Here is a 14,459-nt window from a genome sequence, read left to right as displayed (position 1 = left end):
GGGCAGACCCAAGCTCCTCTCTGCACCAGCCCACCCTGTGTCCCCACTCCGTCCCACCCCAGCCCCACTCATCTTCCCACCACACACCCCAAAACCTCCTTTGGGCTTCCTCCACTACCCTGCGATTCCCATCACACTGTGCCCACCTCTCCTGCCACCACCTGGGGACAGGGCAAGAAGAGACAACACCACACGGGGAACCAGTGGCATTTCCTGACTGTCTGGGCTGGTTTCTCCAGGAGCGGATGCTCCGTTGCGGTGCTTTTTCATCCGCTGCTTGAGACTAATGGCTCTAGAAAAATAGATAAATCAGAGGTGACATAGCTATTGCTGCTTGACATTTTTTCATCAAACCGGCTGGGGGAGGAGGGGGTGACCAAAAAGTGACATTTTGACCAAACTGGATGTTTCCGTAGCAAATTTTCATTCTAGTAGATTAAAAAAGAAATGCCAACACCACAAAAAAACAAAACTGTCTTGATTAAAAATGTTGGCCTTCAAAACAGTAAATTCCTGTTAAAAATGGACTGGATTTCAGATTGATTAAAAAAGGACAAAAATTAATCTATTCCTCTGACCACTTCTCCCAACCCAGATTTGTTTTGTTTTTTAACTAAAATATTCACAGGAAAGAAAGCCAAAATAATGACAATTTTCCCTTGGAAAATAATTGTCATTTTTCAACCAGCTCTTAATGTAACATAGTTAAATGAGAACAATCCTAGTAACAACACTGCACAGCAAGTAAGTCATACGATTATTTGAAAGAAGGGCATTACAATTTAAGAGCTAATTTTTATTGTCACCTTTAATTTATTAATGGGAAAAATGAGGCAGGGCCATCAAGCATTTTAAAAAAGAAACCCATGGAAAACATTAGCATTTGAAGTGCTGGACTCCCATCTCCCTGTTAGTTCACATTAGCTTCTCTGTCTGTATATGTGTAATTGTCTCTGTTGATATGTATGTATATATAGTACCTCTGTACATATACATATGTATGATATGTATGTGTGCCTGTTCATGTATATAAAGATTCTTATAAACCAGCTGCCTCCTTTTTAACCTTCGGAAGTTGAACTGAAGCATCTGAAAAAAACATGCTCTTTTTTTGTTGTTGTTTATTTGGGTTTTTTTCTTCCTAAAAATAGCATATCAAGAGTCCAGGTAAATGAGTTGATTTCTAGGTCAAATGATCAGCCTTTGTTTAACCCCAGCATGGACGCAAAGTCCCCTTCACCACACTACCTTTTGTGCTCTGAGATATTTGGGCTCCTAACCTTGGACTCCCCACAACAGGCTTAACAATGGTTGTTGCAGGGATGGAGCCTGTTTTGGAGACACCTACCTCCTTCCTCCACCTCCAGCAGGCAGTCTGGGCAGGAGTTGGGGAAGGGGAGATCTGTACCAGTTGATATCACGGTATGGTGAAGAGGAGGGCTGAGGCAGAAGGAAAGCAGACCCATCCAGCATTGGAAGAAAGTTGGTGCAGGGGCATAAAGCAGAGAGAGAAATTGCTATAGAAACAAGAGGAAAGGCAGGGAAGAAAAACACGAGTTGGAATTTTAATAATATTGATCAGGCTCAGAGGCAATAGCTGTAAAGATCTGTCACCTGAAGGAAAAAATATCTCCACTGGCTTGCTACCGGTGGTCTTGGGCATAGGCTCCAGCAGAGGAAAGGACAGGATTCTGGCTGCAATTTTGGATGGACTTACAAACACACCTTTGTGTGTGTGTGTGTGTGTGTGTGTAAACAGAGACTAACATGTATTCCATAAAGGTAAAGAGACCTACATCTGCAGCGGGCACATGAGCAATGCTCAGCCACAATCAGAGGCTCAGGTGTGAGCACAGGAGGCTGCCACTTTGGTGCTGTGCCTTAGGAGAGATGTTCCTTGCCACCAAGGCAGCACAGAAAAAGGGACAGAGATGATTCACGGAGTCTAGGTTAGGAAGGACTAGGGGGAGAATGCAGTAGAATTAAGGAGGAATTGGAGGTGATAGATTTATGCAGTGGGCAGTGGGCAGTTAGCACCAGCAGGTGATAGGGCAGAATCTTTCCTGCTGTGTACAAACCTGGAGTCAAGTCATAACTACCCATCAGATTGGCGGTACAAATGGGACCAAAGCTGCCTCAGCATCTTATTCTCAGTCCTCTGGCAAACTATCCTTGGAAAATGATCCAGCAGTCTTGGCAGTACAGTCCAGTCTATCTCCAGAGCCCCGGGTTTATGGCTGTCAGGTCTTAGCAGTGACTCAGCCTATGAGGTGCAAAAGAAGTATAGATGAAGAGCTGAAAAATTAGAATCAGTTGCTGGGGACATCATTGCTCTTTACAGGATGATGTGTGCAGAAAGTAGGGGTGGAAGGTATAAACAGATGGCCCATTAAATGTCTCAATCGTCTTCTGGTGTAACAGAAACAGTGAAAGAAAGCAGCCACACAGAAGCTTTCCATGGGTTGCTCACTTAGGCTAAGTGACTTAGTGAGTGGCCCTAGTCTTTGCGAGTAAAAGAGACACATTCAAGTCTCCCAGTATGATCAGAAGCTGCTGCTCGAAGATTTCCTGTGACAGAGGTGTCAGAGCACCTAGGACTACTCTGCTGACAGCAGAGGTTGCAAGGATTTGACTAAAGATATGTTTGCTCTAACTGAAGCTTTGACTGATATCCATTTCCAGTCATGCTATAGGCCTAGAGTGTAACTATCTCCTTCACAGCTAGGTCCTCATTATAACCACCAGAGAGACATAGGCTCCTTCTGGCTATGGTTCACAGTCTCCTCTTGAGCGGTCCTTTAGGACAAGTGAATTGGGACGTACAAGCCCTCTCTGTCTCCACTAAAACTGCCCTGCAGTGGTTTGCTCATATGGAGATGTCTGCGTCTTGAATCTTATCATTAGGACTTTAAGCCTTTGTCAATTCAAGGAGAAGAGTCTCAGATTCCATTTAGATGTTTCAAAGAAGTAACTGGGTTGCAGGAATAGTGACATTTACCAGATGTATTTGGCTATGGTTTGATCAGTGGAGCAAATTCTTGGTGAGTGTTAACCTGCAGCAAAAATACTTTGCATAATCTGTCCTTGTGCAGAGACCATGGCTGCTTGGGAAGCATGCAAGCATGCTCCTTCTTTATCTCCAAGGCACCACTTCTGAACTAGGCTGTATATACTTGTCTTCATAACCTTAACACTTTAACTCACAAATTTACTTCGGCTATACCCAAAGTTTATACCCGTTCCCAGCAAAGTGAATTGCTTTCTTAAACAGATGAGTTTGGCTGGTGTCCAGCCTATCTAACACAGATGCCTAACTTGCCTCTCAATTTCAGGCCGCTGATGAAGCAGTCCACGTAAGATAGGTATCTGACTCCTCTGCCTAGTCAACAGAGAAATGCATTTGTCTCTGTAGCTCCCCAGAGAGAAAGTCAGTCTGCCCAAGTTTGAGACCTGAAAACAGGATTGTGCACCTGAAAGCCTTTTTCGTCTAACTCATTGAATCGACCCAAATATATTACTGCCTATTACAAACCTTGCCTAAAGTCAGGTACATCAGTTGTGTGGACAGAATATGTCCCTAGAGAGTGTTAAAGGGTCTTCTCCTCTCCACTGACTAGGTAGGTGCTGTAGACCCCTGCTTTAGAAGGACAGCTTCATTTGGTGCTTGAAAGACAGACCCAAGTTAGGCAGACAGAATGACGACAAATTACTTTCATGTGAAAGTACATTTTCTAGGGTTTGGGGTTTTTTTGTTCTTTTAGCCTTAGCAATTCCTAATGCTTCACCTGTTCATATATGTGTTTGTGTGTGTGTGTGTGCGCGTCACATCCACAGTGTCTAAAGGTGTGTCTGGAAGACAGGCAAAGGGATGGTAGTACCTGCTCCAAAACCAGTGGTCACTGGCAGAATCGCCTGGTCCTTCCTGCTCCACCCATAAGGCAAAATGTTTCCCCAGACAAGGTTATGTCCAAGAACCTCTCCTCAGCTTCAAGGTTGCCTGGGATTGGCATAGGAGGGGATGTTCCAGTGCCTTTAGTCAGTCACTCCTATATGTGTTTCCCAAGGTGATCCTGACCCTGCAAGTGGTGCCATCCCATACTCCACCCACAGGCAGGAGATGTGAGCTCCTGCCACTTCCCAGTGGTATAGCAGCATATTACTTGTTCAAGCAGATCTCTCCCACCCATGCTGCCTCTGTGCTCCATTCAGGGCCCGTTAGCCCTTTTCCTTATAAAGCCTAACCCGTGCTGCTGGCACGGCTGAGGTAAGGAAAGAGTCAGGTCTTACTATGATGGTGCTGCCAACCATCCTTCCTACCCCACCTAGCCTGTTTCTTGTGGTATGACATAGCTGGAGAACCCTGAGGGCTAAAAGGGGTGCTAGAGGCCTTTTCCTCTTCCTCATGCACAGCCTGGACCTGTACAGTTGATGCTACTTGTCCTTTTGGGTACCCAGGGACACAAGTGACAACAGCTCTACCCTGGGCCATCTTCAACAAGGCAATTTTCTCTCTCTTGGCTTGTGAAATAACTGTAGAACCAGATATTGCATCTGCCTTAGGGGTACCAGTCTGTTGCCTTCACTCAGACTCCAGGAAGCTCAGGTTGACACTTTCAGTACATCAAAGGACAGAACATTAGGGCCAGACCGTCAAGAAGGAGTCAGCTCCAACCCAGAACAGCAGCCAGCTGAGGGAAAAGTGTGGAGCTGAAGCCAGTGCTCAGATCAGGGGCTTAGTTCAGCATCGTCTCTTGTTAGCTGAGCATAACTACTCTAGCCAGAAAGCACATTTCAGTTCAGAAAAAATATAGAAACAGTAAAAAAAATAAAAATAAAAAATGCCAGCATGCATAACTTTAGGATAAGAACTGCTAACAATATTCTTGTGACACCTAAATGCAAGGTGAAATTTCAGTCATGTGCAGTGACTTTTCAGAAATAGGCTGGGAGGAGAGATATGAGCCCTGCCAAGGGATAGAAAGGCAATACCTGAAGAACAGGGTGCAGACCTGCTGACTGAGACAAGTGTATCGCTGTGTGCAGTCATTTTGGGTGTTTATTGAGGCAAAACTCCCTGGGCCATTAAAGGGATGTTTTCCTTTGTAGGAAAGGAACAGGGTGTTTCTGGAAATTGTAGCCCCTGGTAGTTTCCACATCTTTTTTTTTTCTTTTTTTTCCCTTCTTTTTTTTTTCCCCCTTCTTTTCTTTATATCTTTCTATTTCTATTTCTATTTCTATTTCTTTTTCTTTTCCTTTTTTACTTTTATTTTTTAGTTTTCTTCTTCTATCTTTTTTCCTGTTCTTATTCTTTTCTATGTTCTTCTCTTCTCTTTTTCTTTTTCTTTTTCTTTTTCTTTTTCTTTTTCTTTTTCTTTTTCTTTTTCTTTTTCTTTTTCTTTCTTTTTTTCTCTTTCTCTTTTTATTTTTCTCTCTCTCTTTTTATTTTTATTTTTCTTTCTCTTTCTTTTTATTTTTCTTTCTTTTCTTTTCTTTTCTTTTCTTTTCTTTTCTTTTCTTTTCTTTTCTTTTCTTTTCTTTCCTCTTCCTCTTCCTCTTCCTCTTCCTCTTCTCTCCTTTTTTCCCATTATTTTTTAAATTCAGGCCAGAGCCAAATGCCAAAGGAGTAAATGTCCTTCTTTTAATGATGCCGATTTAGGGACCATCGTACCATCCGAGTCCTCCTACAAGTCTGCTTCCCACACCATACCAGCATTGCTGTGTTTCGGAGCCCTCCGTCCTGTGAACCGCTAATTGGACATGCAGCAACCAGCAGTAGTTGCTTTTCTTTTTCTTTTTTTTTTTTTTTATTTATTATTTTTATTCTCAGTAGCCAAAGCAGCTCTTGGTCTATTACTCCCCCATGACTTTAAACGTGGGTTGTAATCGAATTAGAGCGGTACCTGCTCCGGAGTCCATCTGAGGAAACGGAAAGGCTCCTGGAGAACTTTGGCTAGCCATCCAGTGAAGCCCAGGATGCTGGGGGTGGTGCGGGAAAGGCCAGTGCTAACAAAAGCATTCTGGTTGGCAGCAAATGTATTTATTTTCCAGACTTTGCAAACCGATCTGTGTCTGCGCTCATTCATTCAGTGCATGCTCTCCTCAACAGCTGCTGCATAACGTTCTGTTACTGTTCACTGTTGACTGTGTGTCTACATTTAAGTGTGTGTTTTACGTGTGTGTCTCTGGCTAGGCCTCCTCCATCCTATTTTTCTTCCTTTCTTTTCTTCTTCCTTTCTTTCTTTTCTTTCTGTTCAGTTAGTTCGGTTTGCTTTCCTTCTTGTTTCATTTTCTATAGTTTAATGGCAAATATTTCCATTAGATCTTTTTGACTGATGCTGTGTTTGTAACTTTTTTTAATTATTATTTTTATATATATCTTCTTTCCCCACCTTTCCCTTTTTCCACACTATATATAAATATATATATATAAAAAAAATCTTTTCTTCTTTTGTCATTCAATCAAATTCCAACAAAACCAACCAAGAGCCAGTCAAATCCACCACAGTCTCGCGCTGAGCTAGGAAAAAAGTTCACGTAATGACATGAAAGTGGAGAATACAGTCCCCCAGGCCGTAAGTTCAAATCAACTCGAAGTTGAAAGTGTGACATGATGGCGTCATGTAACAAGCTAAGAATTGGTTGCATGACATGCCGTCAAGTTTCGTGCAGGTGCCGTGATTGAAGCATTTTTCTTGGATGTTGTATCAGTTGATGATTGGCCAGTCATGATCACATGTGCCTTTTTTGACTTTGTGCTGCCACAATTTTTTGCTGTGCTCATTTTCGTTTCGTTTTTGGTGCTTGCAGTGGTTTCTTTATTTGTCGTTTGATTTCTCGTCAGCGTTTTATGCTTCTTTAGATGTCACATAGAAGGAAAAAAAAAAGATGGATTCCTAATTCTTTAGAAAAAAATGGGATTGTTATAACTACAGATAATTTGGAAAAAAAAAAAAAGAGAGAGAAAAAATGTGTGGTTAATTTTTTGCACTGAAAATCTTGTGATTTTATTTTTTTTCCGGAGAATTGGGGGCCTTTTTCAATTGACACCTTTTTTTACCCTTAGGATATTTCAAATCACTTTCTAAAAATTTAAAAAAAAAAAAAAAAAAAAAAAAGAGTAATGATAGTAACAGTAGTTTGAAAACTGTAGCAATCCAAAAAAAGCAACCCCAAGAAAAGCCTCATTGTATGTCTTTTCAAGAATTCCTAATTCTAAGGTTCCGTATTACAGCAACTCCAGCCAAAATTAATTGCTTGGGGGAGGGAGGGATTGTTTTGAGTGGGAAAAAAACCCCATACAGATCAAAACCAAAATGCATCTTTTTGTTTACAACTGAAAAAGGGTCCTTGACGAGTGTTTTTTATTTTTTTATTCTATTATTATTTTTGGTGTTGTAATTGTTTAGACTGCTGTGTACGGTTTGCTGTTTGTTGAACCAACAGTGTGAAAACCTGCCAGCATGGATTGATATTCCGCATGACACTTTTCCACCAGAGTGGACCTTTTGCAGTTTCTAAGTTTCTTGATGTAATAAATCACCGAGTGTATAAGAAGAACCTGCTTGCTAGAAAGAGATAAGAGCTAATCCTTAATGATTAAGCATCCTACTTAAATGTCAAGCCTAGTCGGATCATGATTACATTTTTTTTAAATAACTTTTATTTAAGAAATGTTAGCTTTACTTTTTTTTTTGCAAAAGTTTATTCTAAGAGTCTTTTTTTTTTATTTAACCTCCTATAAATTGCCTGTTCAAAGTCCTACTTTCTGACATTCACAAAGGAGTAGGTGTTAGTGGCAGCTATGTCTCCACAGAAAGCTCATACACTGTCATAGATGGCACCCCATTAAAACGTAGAACAATTCTTTCTCGATGCCTTTCACACTACAAAAGCCCGCCAAGCAAGATTGTGATCTGGCATTGTAAAGTGGCACTTTAAAGTAATTAAAATGTTGCTATCTGCACATACATAGTGATACATATTTATGTAGACATGTCCTACTATTATTTTGATTTATTATTATTACTAATAGGAAAAATTGTAATTTTTCTCTATCATGATCGTGACTACCTTGCTCACTTTGGGTTTGATCCGGTTCTCACTGAAGTCAAGGGGAGTCTTTCTGTTGACGTTGAGTGGGAGCGGAATCAGAGCCAATGCCTCCAAAAGCAAAACACCAAACCAGAAGCCCCATCCTGCCCAATTGAAGGGAGAAGAAAACAGCCATTACTTTCAACAGGAGCAGGATTGGGCCGAAAAAACAGGCTTATTTTTAATTTCATTTTCATTTTTTAGGTCTTTTTTCCCTCATCCCAAATACCCCGACCTTCCCTACTTCCCCCTCCCCTTTTTGATTTAATTTGCAATGATCTTCTTCATTTTTTTAGGGCAGCAGCTGAATGGGCCACATTTAGAAAAAAAAAAAAAAAAAAAAAAAGTATATATATATTAAAAAAAACGGGAACTGTTGGATTACACCTTTGACATATCAGCAAATATCAATCAAGCTGAAGACTTCAGAATTATTCTCTCTTTGATTGTTTAGACTGTAACATTTCTTCAAGAAAAGTATCACATCTGCTGACTTCGAAGGACATGCGCTTGAAAACAAACAAACACATAAGTAAAATCAGAACAGGAACAAGATCAACCAGGATTTTTGAAGAGACATTGATATCACCACAGCGGCTTTTCTTCAAACAGGAGATGCAAACCTGGATACTGACAAAGGAGTGCCTGTTTGCCACCAAGGATGCGGTTACCATGCCTGACCCATGGTAACAGTCACTGAGCATCTTTATCTGTCATTCCTTAGCTATATAGGGACCAAAGGACAAAACTTTTTACCGCAGACTTGTAGCTGTATGTAAAATATGGAAGTTCTTTCCTTTTCTCTGAGCTGTTCCTAAAACAGTTTTTGAGAGCAATTATATGAAATATGTAAAAATTAAAAAAAAAAAAAAAAAAAAAAAAAAGAATAATGCTTAAATGCTTTTAAAACGGCAAGATAATAGTTCTTTGATACTTTGGGAGGTTCTTTGGTTATACATTAATTAGAGTCTATGAAGCTTTCATATGGTTTTCTGTATAATACGTAAGGATTGTGCTGTTAAAGCAAGTAAGATGGATATCTATGAAAAGCAAAAAAATAAATAAATAAATACATAAATAAATACATAAAAAGGCATAGAGAAGAGAAAGGAAAGATGGTTGATATTAAATGGAAAACAAAAAAAGGTTTGTAAATGCTTCTAACTCTTCCCATTTAAAATCCTAATAGTTGTACAGAATTTAAAAGAAGAAAGTTTAAAATACCTATATAATAGAAAAAAATTAGACAACATAAAAATAAAAAAAAAAAACAAAAAACCAAAAAAAGCAAAAAAAAAAATATAATACTACATAGAAGTTAGCGTTAATGCTAAAAACAAAGATGTTGTAGAACTGTAATTTTTGTAGAGTTTAGATTGAGCATAAATTCCTACTCTGCCAATTGCTGTTGGATGCTGTTATTTATTAAGGAGATAAAGGAGATAAATGGCTACTTTGGCAGCTTTTTTAACTGCAAGCATTCCAGCTATTAAAAAACAATAAACAAAACAGAACTCAACTCTGTAGACAATGCAAATGGGAAACAAAACAGCTGTCTTTTTATCAGACGTTAGTTCTAACTTGAACAACGAAACACAGCTAAATGCTTCATGTCTTCATGATCTGCTGTCCGCAAGATTCCCATCATCCTATGCTTCAGTAGCTTCCATATTTGCTCTAGAAACCTTCAGGGCAAGGTGTTAGCCTAGAACCTTAATCTTAAAAAATAAAAAAATAAAAAAAAAAAGAAAAAACCATTTAAAAAAAATAATAAAAAAAAAAACAAACAAAAACTAAAGCAAAAGCAAAAGCAAAAGCAAAAGCTAAAAGAAACAATCTCTTTGAAGAACTTCTGAAACTGTTTACAAGGAATTTTGAAAAACAGGGGGATGTTTAAAAAATAAAAAAATAAGATGCTGGCTCTGTTTCTCTGTAAATAAATTTGCATATTTTGTAGGACTTTTAATTGTAATGATAGAGAAAAAACAAGGAAAACTATTTAATGAAAGCACGATATTTATCTTTGGTAAATGACTTTAGAGCAGTTAAAAAATAAGACATTGCTTTAAAAAATCTGACTCAGAAAAAACAATGAATTATTTAAGAACACATATATTTTAAAGTATATCATATTTATTATAATTTATTTTCACAGTCTTAAAACTTGATTTACATCATTCTCACACTTGTTTGCATCGATTGAGCAGTGTGATAATTCCGTCTGATTCTTTATTTGGTTTTACTCCGTTTTAATGTTCTTGATTGTTTTTCTTAGTATTTTTTATCTCGATCTCGAACTTTCTTCCTTTCTCTTTCTTTTTTTTAATTTTTTTTTTTAATTTTATTTTAATTTTAATTCCCTATTGGGCCTGATCTTACAGTCCTTACTCTACCAGAACTCCCACTGGGATGTAGCGGGTATTTTGCCTGAGTAAGGACAGCCAGACTGAGCCCACAGCTAGGAAGTACAGATGTGTAATGCAGCTGCAGTTCCATAAAACTGCTCTTTCACTCTCAATTCCCTAAAACTCCTTGTAATCTTCTGTAATTATTGAATGACGCTTTCCAGCTTAGCCCTAAATAAAGCACAGTTTAAAAAAAAAAAAATACCGTGTTCTTTACTTCTTGATGGCTTTCCTTAATATGTTTGCTTTGAGAACAAAATGAATCTATTTCGACTCTTTCATTAATATACATTGTTTGAGTATCAGAACAAATCCCTTTGTTATATAAAACGTATCTCATTGGATTGAATTAATGACACTGTTTCATTTAATGTCTGCTTGATATTCCACTGTGGTTTACCTTAAACCTAGTAGGTTAGAAGATCAAATAATGGTACATACAAATTAGAGTCATTGTAGCTCCCATTTGAAGCCTGTTGTTTGATTTCACGCTCATGGTTTTTTCATGCTGATAAGTATAGAGACCAAAGCTCGGGACGTTGCTCCTTTTGCTGCTTTGGGACAACCCTTGTGAAATTCGACAGTCTCCAGAGATGAGCTTCAATATCTTCCTAAGCATCTCTCACATCTTGTCTTTCGAACGATTGTGTTTTTCCCCCTGAAATGGCTGCACCAGATCAGCTGAGCTGAGGACAGGGCTGAAATCAGGAGCCTTTGCATTTTCTTCCCAGTTCTTGCAGCCGCATCTGCATTTGGACAAGTTGCACCAGCTAAATCCATCTCTAAATGGGGCTAATGGTGCTTGTCCATAATTTGAACTCCACAGATGGAAGGAGTTCTATTAGGAGAAACTCCTATTATTACTATTATGAGTTACTAATGTCTGTTCAGAGCTATAGAAATAAATGAAATGTAAATCAGGTGATGAATACAAGGAGGGAATATGGTCAGTATTTTCTTTTCGTCTGACAGCCAAGGCAAATACTGAAAAGCACGTACATCAACCCCATCTCTGCCTTTGGCAGAGAAGATGCTGTGTAGAGGGCTGAGTAGGCTAAAGATGTGAGAATTGGCCTCAAATGTCATTGAGTTAGAAAAATGAGGACTAGCTCCAGAGGCCACTCAGTGTCCTGCCCTGAGCTGTGGGGATGAAGAGGACAATCAGAGGTGCATCCTCTGACCTGAGTCAATTGGAGAATTAAGAGGGAGCTGGTGAAGATCCTTGGAATTAAAACCCCACAACAAATGGGCAAGGCTCAATTTCCCACGGTGGCACAGCAAAGGGAACACTAAAAAAGACGTTGCCTGATTCCCCGCCTCAATCTTCCCAGAGATCTTTCTTACCCACCTTGAGGTAGATGCTATATCTCTGCAATGGATTTGGGACTGTGAGGTACATCCTGATGTGTCTGCAAGGACACGGCCGTATGGTCTGAGTAGGATGGGGACAAGCCTGTGGCATCCAGCTGGGGACACCTTTGGTCACTGAGACGCAGCTGAGGGCTGTTGGCTGATCACTGTGAGACAAGATTCCAGAGTCTTGTTTTGGGTTAAAGCTATTAAAGCTGTCTCTATGGCCCAGGGCATTACCTCTAAAAATATTCGACTTTGCAGTGACACAATTGGGGTTACTGAATTGGGGAGCTTGACTGTGAGAACCAGCAGGGACAACCAGTGAAAACAGGAGGGTCTATGCATGGTCCTCACCTCTCTCCCAGCACTTCCCCATCTGTTATACTACAAGCTCAAAGAGTGGGCAAATTTCCAGGTCCAGACCTCAAAAAAGAAGGGAGGCACCACAATGCTGTCAGAGGTTCTTTTACATTGGTGTGCTGGGGAATATAGCACTGCTGTGCCCACGCTGCTGCTGGAACTAAGTGATATCTTCTTGCCACACTTAACTCTCTGGTCACAGTGGGGACACAGACTAAAATAGGATGGGCTGAAGCACAAATGTAGATATGGCCTAATGCTTGATTTAATCATCCTTCTCTGGGCTGTACAAACACACCAGCCCTCATTAAAGATTTAATGACTGCTCGTCATATGGAGACTCCATACTTCCTTCCAAAGGAAGAGCACCCCTTTACAGTGCTCGTGCTGTAACGCAAAACGAATAAAGCTTTGCAGCATAGGCCTGTTTTAGCATGGGACTGTATTGCTGGGTCTGAAAAAGCCCAGTCTGAAGCAATGAAAATGGAGAGAGGGGCCAAGCCAAGCTGAAAGCCTGCAGCTGCCTGCCCACGTGCACCAGGACACAGCAGATTGGAGACACTCTGTTACAGAGGTTCAAAAGCCACTGGCAGTTTGATGCTGGCTCCTCTCTCTTAATTGTAGCTGCTATATCACATTGCATGCAACTAAAAGTTTATTAAAGGTCAAGCATCCATCCTTTGCCAAGGTGCTCCTCGGCACCCGTGTCATTACAGTACACTGTAATCCCATCCCCAGGAATAGCTGGGGGCAACCTTTGGTACAAATACAAGGCACGGTTTGCAGTCATTCTCTCTGGAGTCCCATGGAGACACTTCAACCACTAAGCACGTTTCCATGCCTCGAAGAAAGCAGTACATCCCTTCCTGGAGTCACTTTTCCCTATCAGCCTTTCCTGACATGGCCACAGAGTCACTCTTCCTGCACACACACAAAAGGAAATTATTCCTCTCCCCACTTCCATCCCATCCCCATCATTCCTTCATATAACTAACATTGTGATACAATTTGGAAATGTCATTATGAAGCAAGGTGAGGACATTTCCACTTGAGTATTCCAGTTTCCAACAGCACATTTCCCCTAGTCCTGAACACACCAGGGCAGCGACCACCCCATGGGCCTAGAAGCATGCAAGGTGTTCACGTTTGTGGTCCCAGGAAGAACTGCCACATCACAGGGGTTTGGCAGGTGGGGAAACACATATCACCAGGTGCTCCAATGCAACATGCAAACACTGCCCAAGCAGCTTGTGCAAGCCTGCACACAGCATCTCTTGGAGAAGGAAGCTGCTGATGCTGTTGCCTAGGCAGATCTCTTAACAACCTTCTTTGGAAACTGCCTGGCTTGTCCTGTCACTCCAGGGCCGATGAGTAGGCCAGAGTCTCAAATCAGGCAGATGCAGAGTCTGAAAATGCCTTTTGGAATAGCACTCCTGTCCTACTTGTTGAAGGAATCAGCCCTTAAAACAGGTTTCAATACCATAGCTTCCCTCTCACTACAGTAAGCACTCACAACAGGGCAAACACAACCCCAAAAAATATTTGGAAGGTATCAAATCAGAGTCCTTGTGCTCCATTTATTAAGGGAATGAGATCACTCTGGTGCCTCATAGAACCACAGAATCATAGAATAGTTTGGGTTGGAAGGGAACTTCAAAGATCATCTAGTCCAACCCCTCTGCACTGAGCAGGGACATCCTCAGCAAGATCAGGTTGCTCAGAGTCCTCTTTCTCCAGACACTTGCACGCACCACCAGCATTGTACAAGTTTTTGTCAGAGCCTACCCAACCTTAAAGACTCCTGCAGTGCTGCTGCAGAACATGCGTAGCACTACTACTGGTAAACACACAATGAGTTCGGGTGGCAAGAAACACCTTGGTAACAAACATCCTCTCTCCGCGGCATTCATAAACCACCCTGAACTCTGGGTCTCGATCTGGTAAGTTCTGAACTTGGCGTGGACTACCTCAAGCAAGCAGAGCCTGGGGAAGAACCTTGCACACATACAGGTAAGCATGTCCTTTTTCCTTTGAGGAGCAGCCTCGTGGGATGTAAGCAACATTCACATGGGCTACCATAAGCACAGGTTCAGGTTCTTCCTCTGTCCAGTTGGAAGCTGGGATTTTTCCCCTGAGACTCCCACGACACAGAAGATGGCCCTGATTATACAATCATGGAGTGGTCCAGGGAGGTTTTCCCAACTTCTCCCTTTGATCTGCCTTGTTTCATTTAAAAGGTGGAAATAGAAA

At 40.8% G+C, this 14,459-nt stretch overlaps 1 protein-coding gene across 10 annotated transcripts in view; it reads left to right on the top strand.

Annotated features, from left to right (window-relative positions):
- Positions 1-9,000, top strand: part of CELF4 (CUGBP, Elav-like family member 4) — a 736,913-nt gene extending 727,913 nt beyond the window's left edge. For 7 of the 10 annotated variants that reach the window (XM_014949395.1, XM_014949392.1, XM_014949393.1 and 4 more), the window contains exon 13: positions 8,388-9,000. The gene's annotated coding sequence lies outside the window, so the exon portion shown is untranslated. Of the gene's footprint in view, positions 1-6,484; positions 6,573-8,387 lie in introns of all 10 variants that reach the window. The other 3 variants (XR_001412848.1, XR_001412847.1, XM_014949390.1) reach the window with 3 other exon arrangements.
- Positions 9,001-14,459: the final 5,459 nt, after the last annotated feature.

Source organism: Calidris pugnax, unplaced genomic scaffold, assembly GCF_001431845.1.
Source record: "Calidris pugnax isolate Ruff unplaced genomic scaffold, ASM143184v1 scaffold144, whole genome shotgun sequence".
In the NCBI taxonomy this organism is placed as follows: domain Eukaryota; kingdom Metazoa; phylum Chordata; class Aves; order Charadriiformes; family Scolopacidae; genus Calidris; species Calidris pugnax.
The sequence above is the reverse complement of the archived record's forward strand: the minus strand, read 5'-3'. Positions and strand labels throughout refer to the sequence as shown.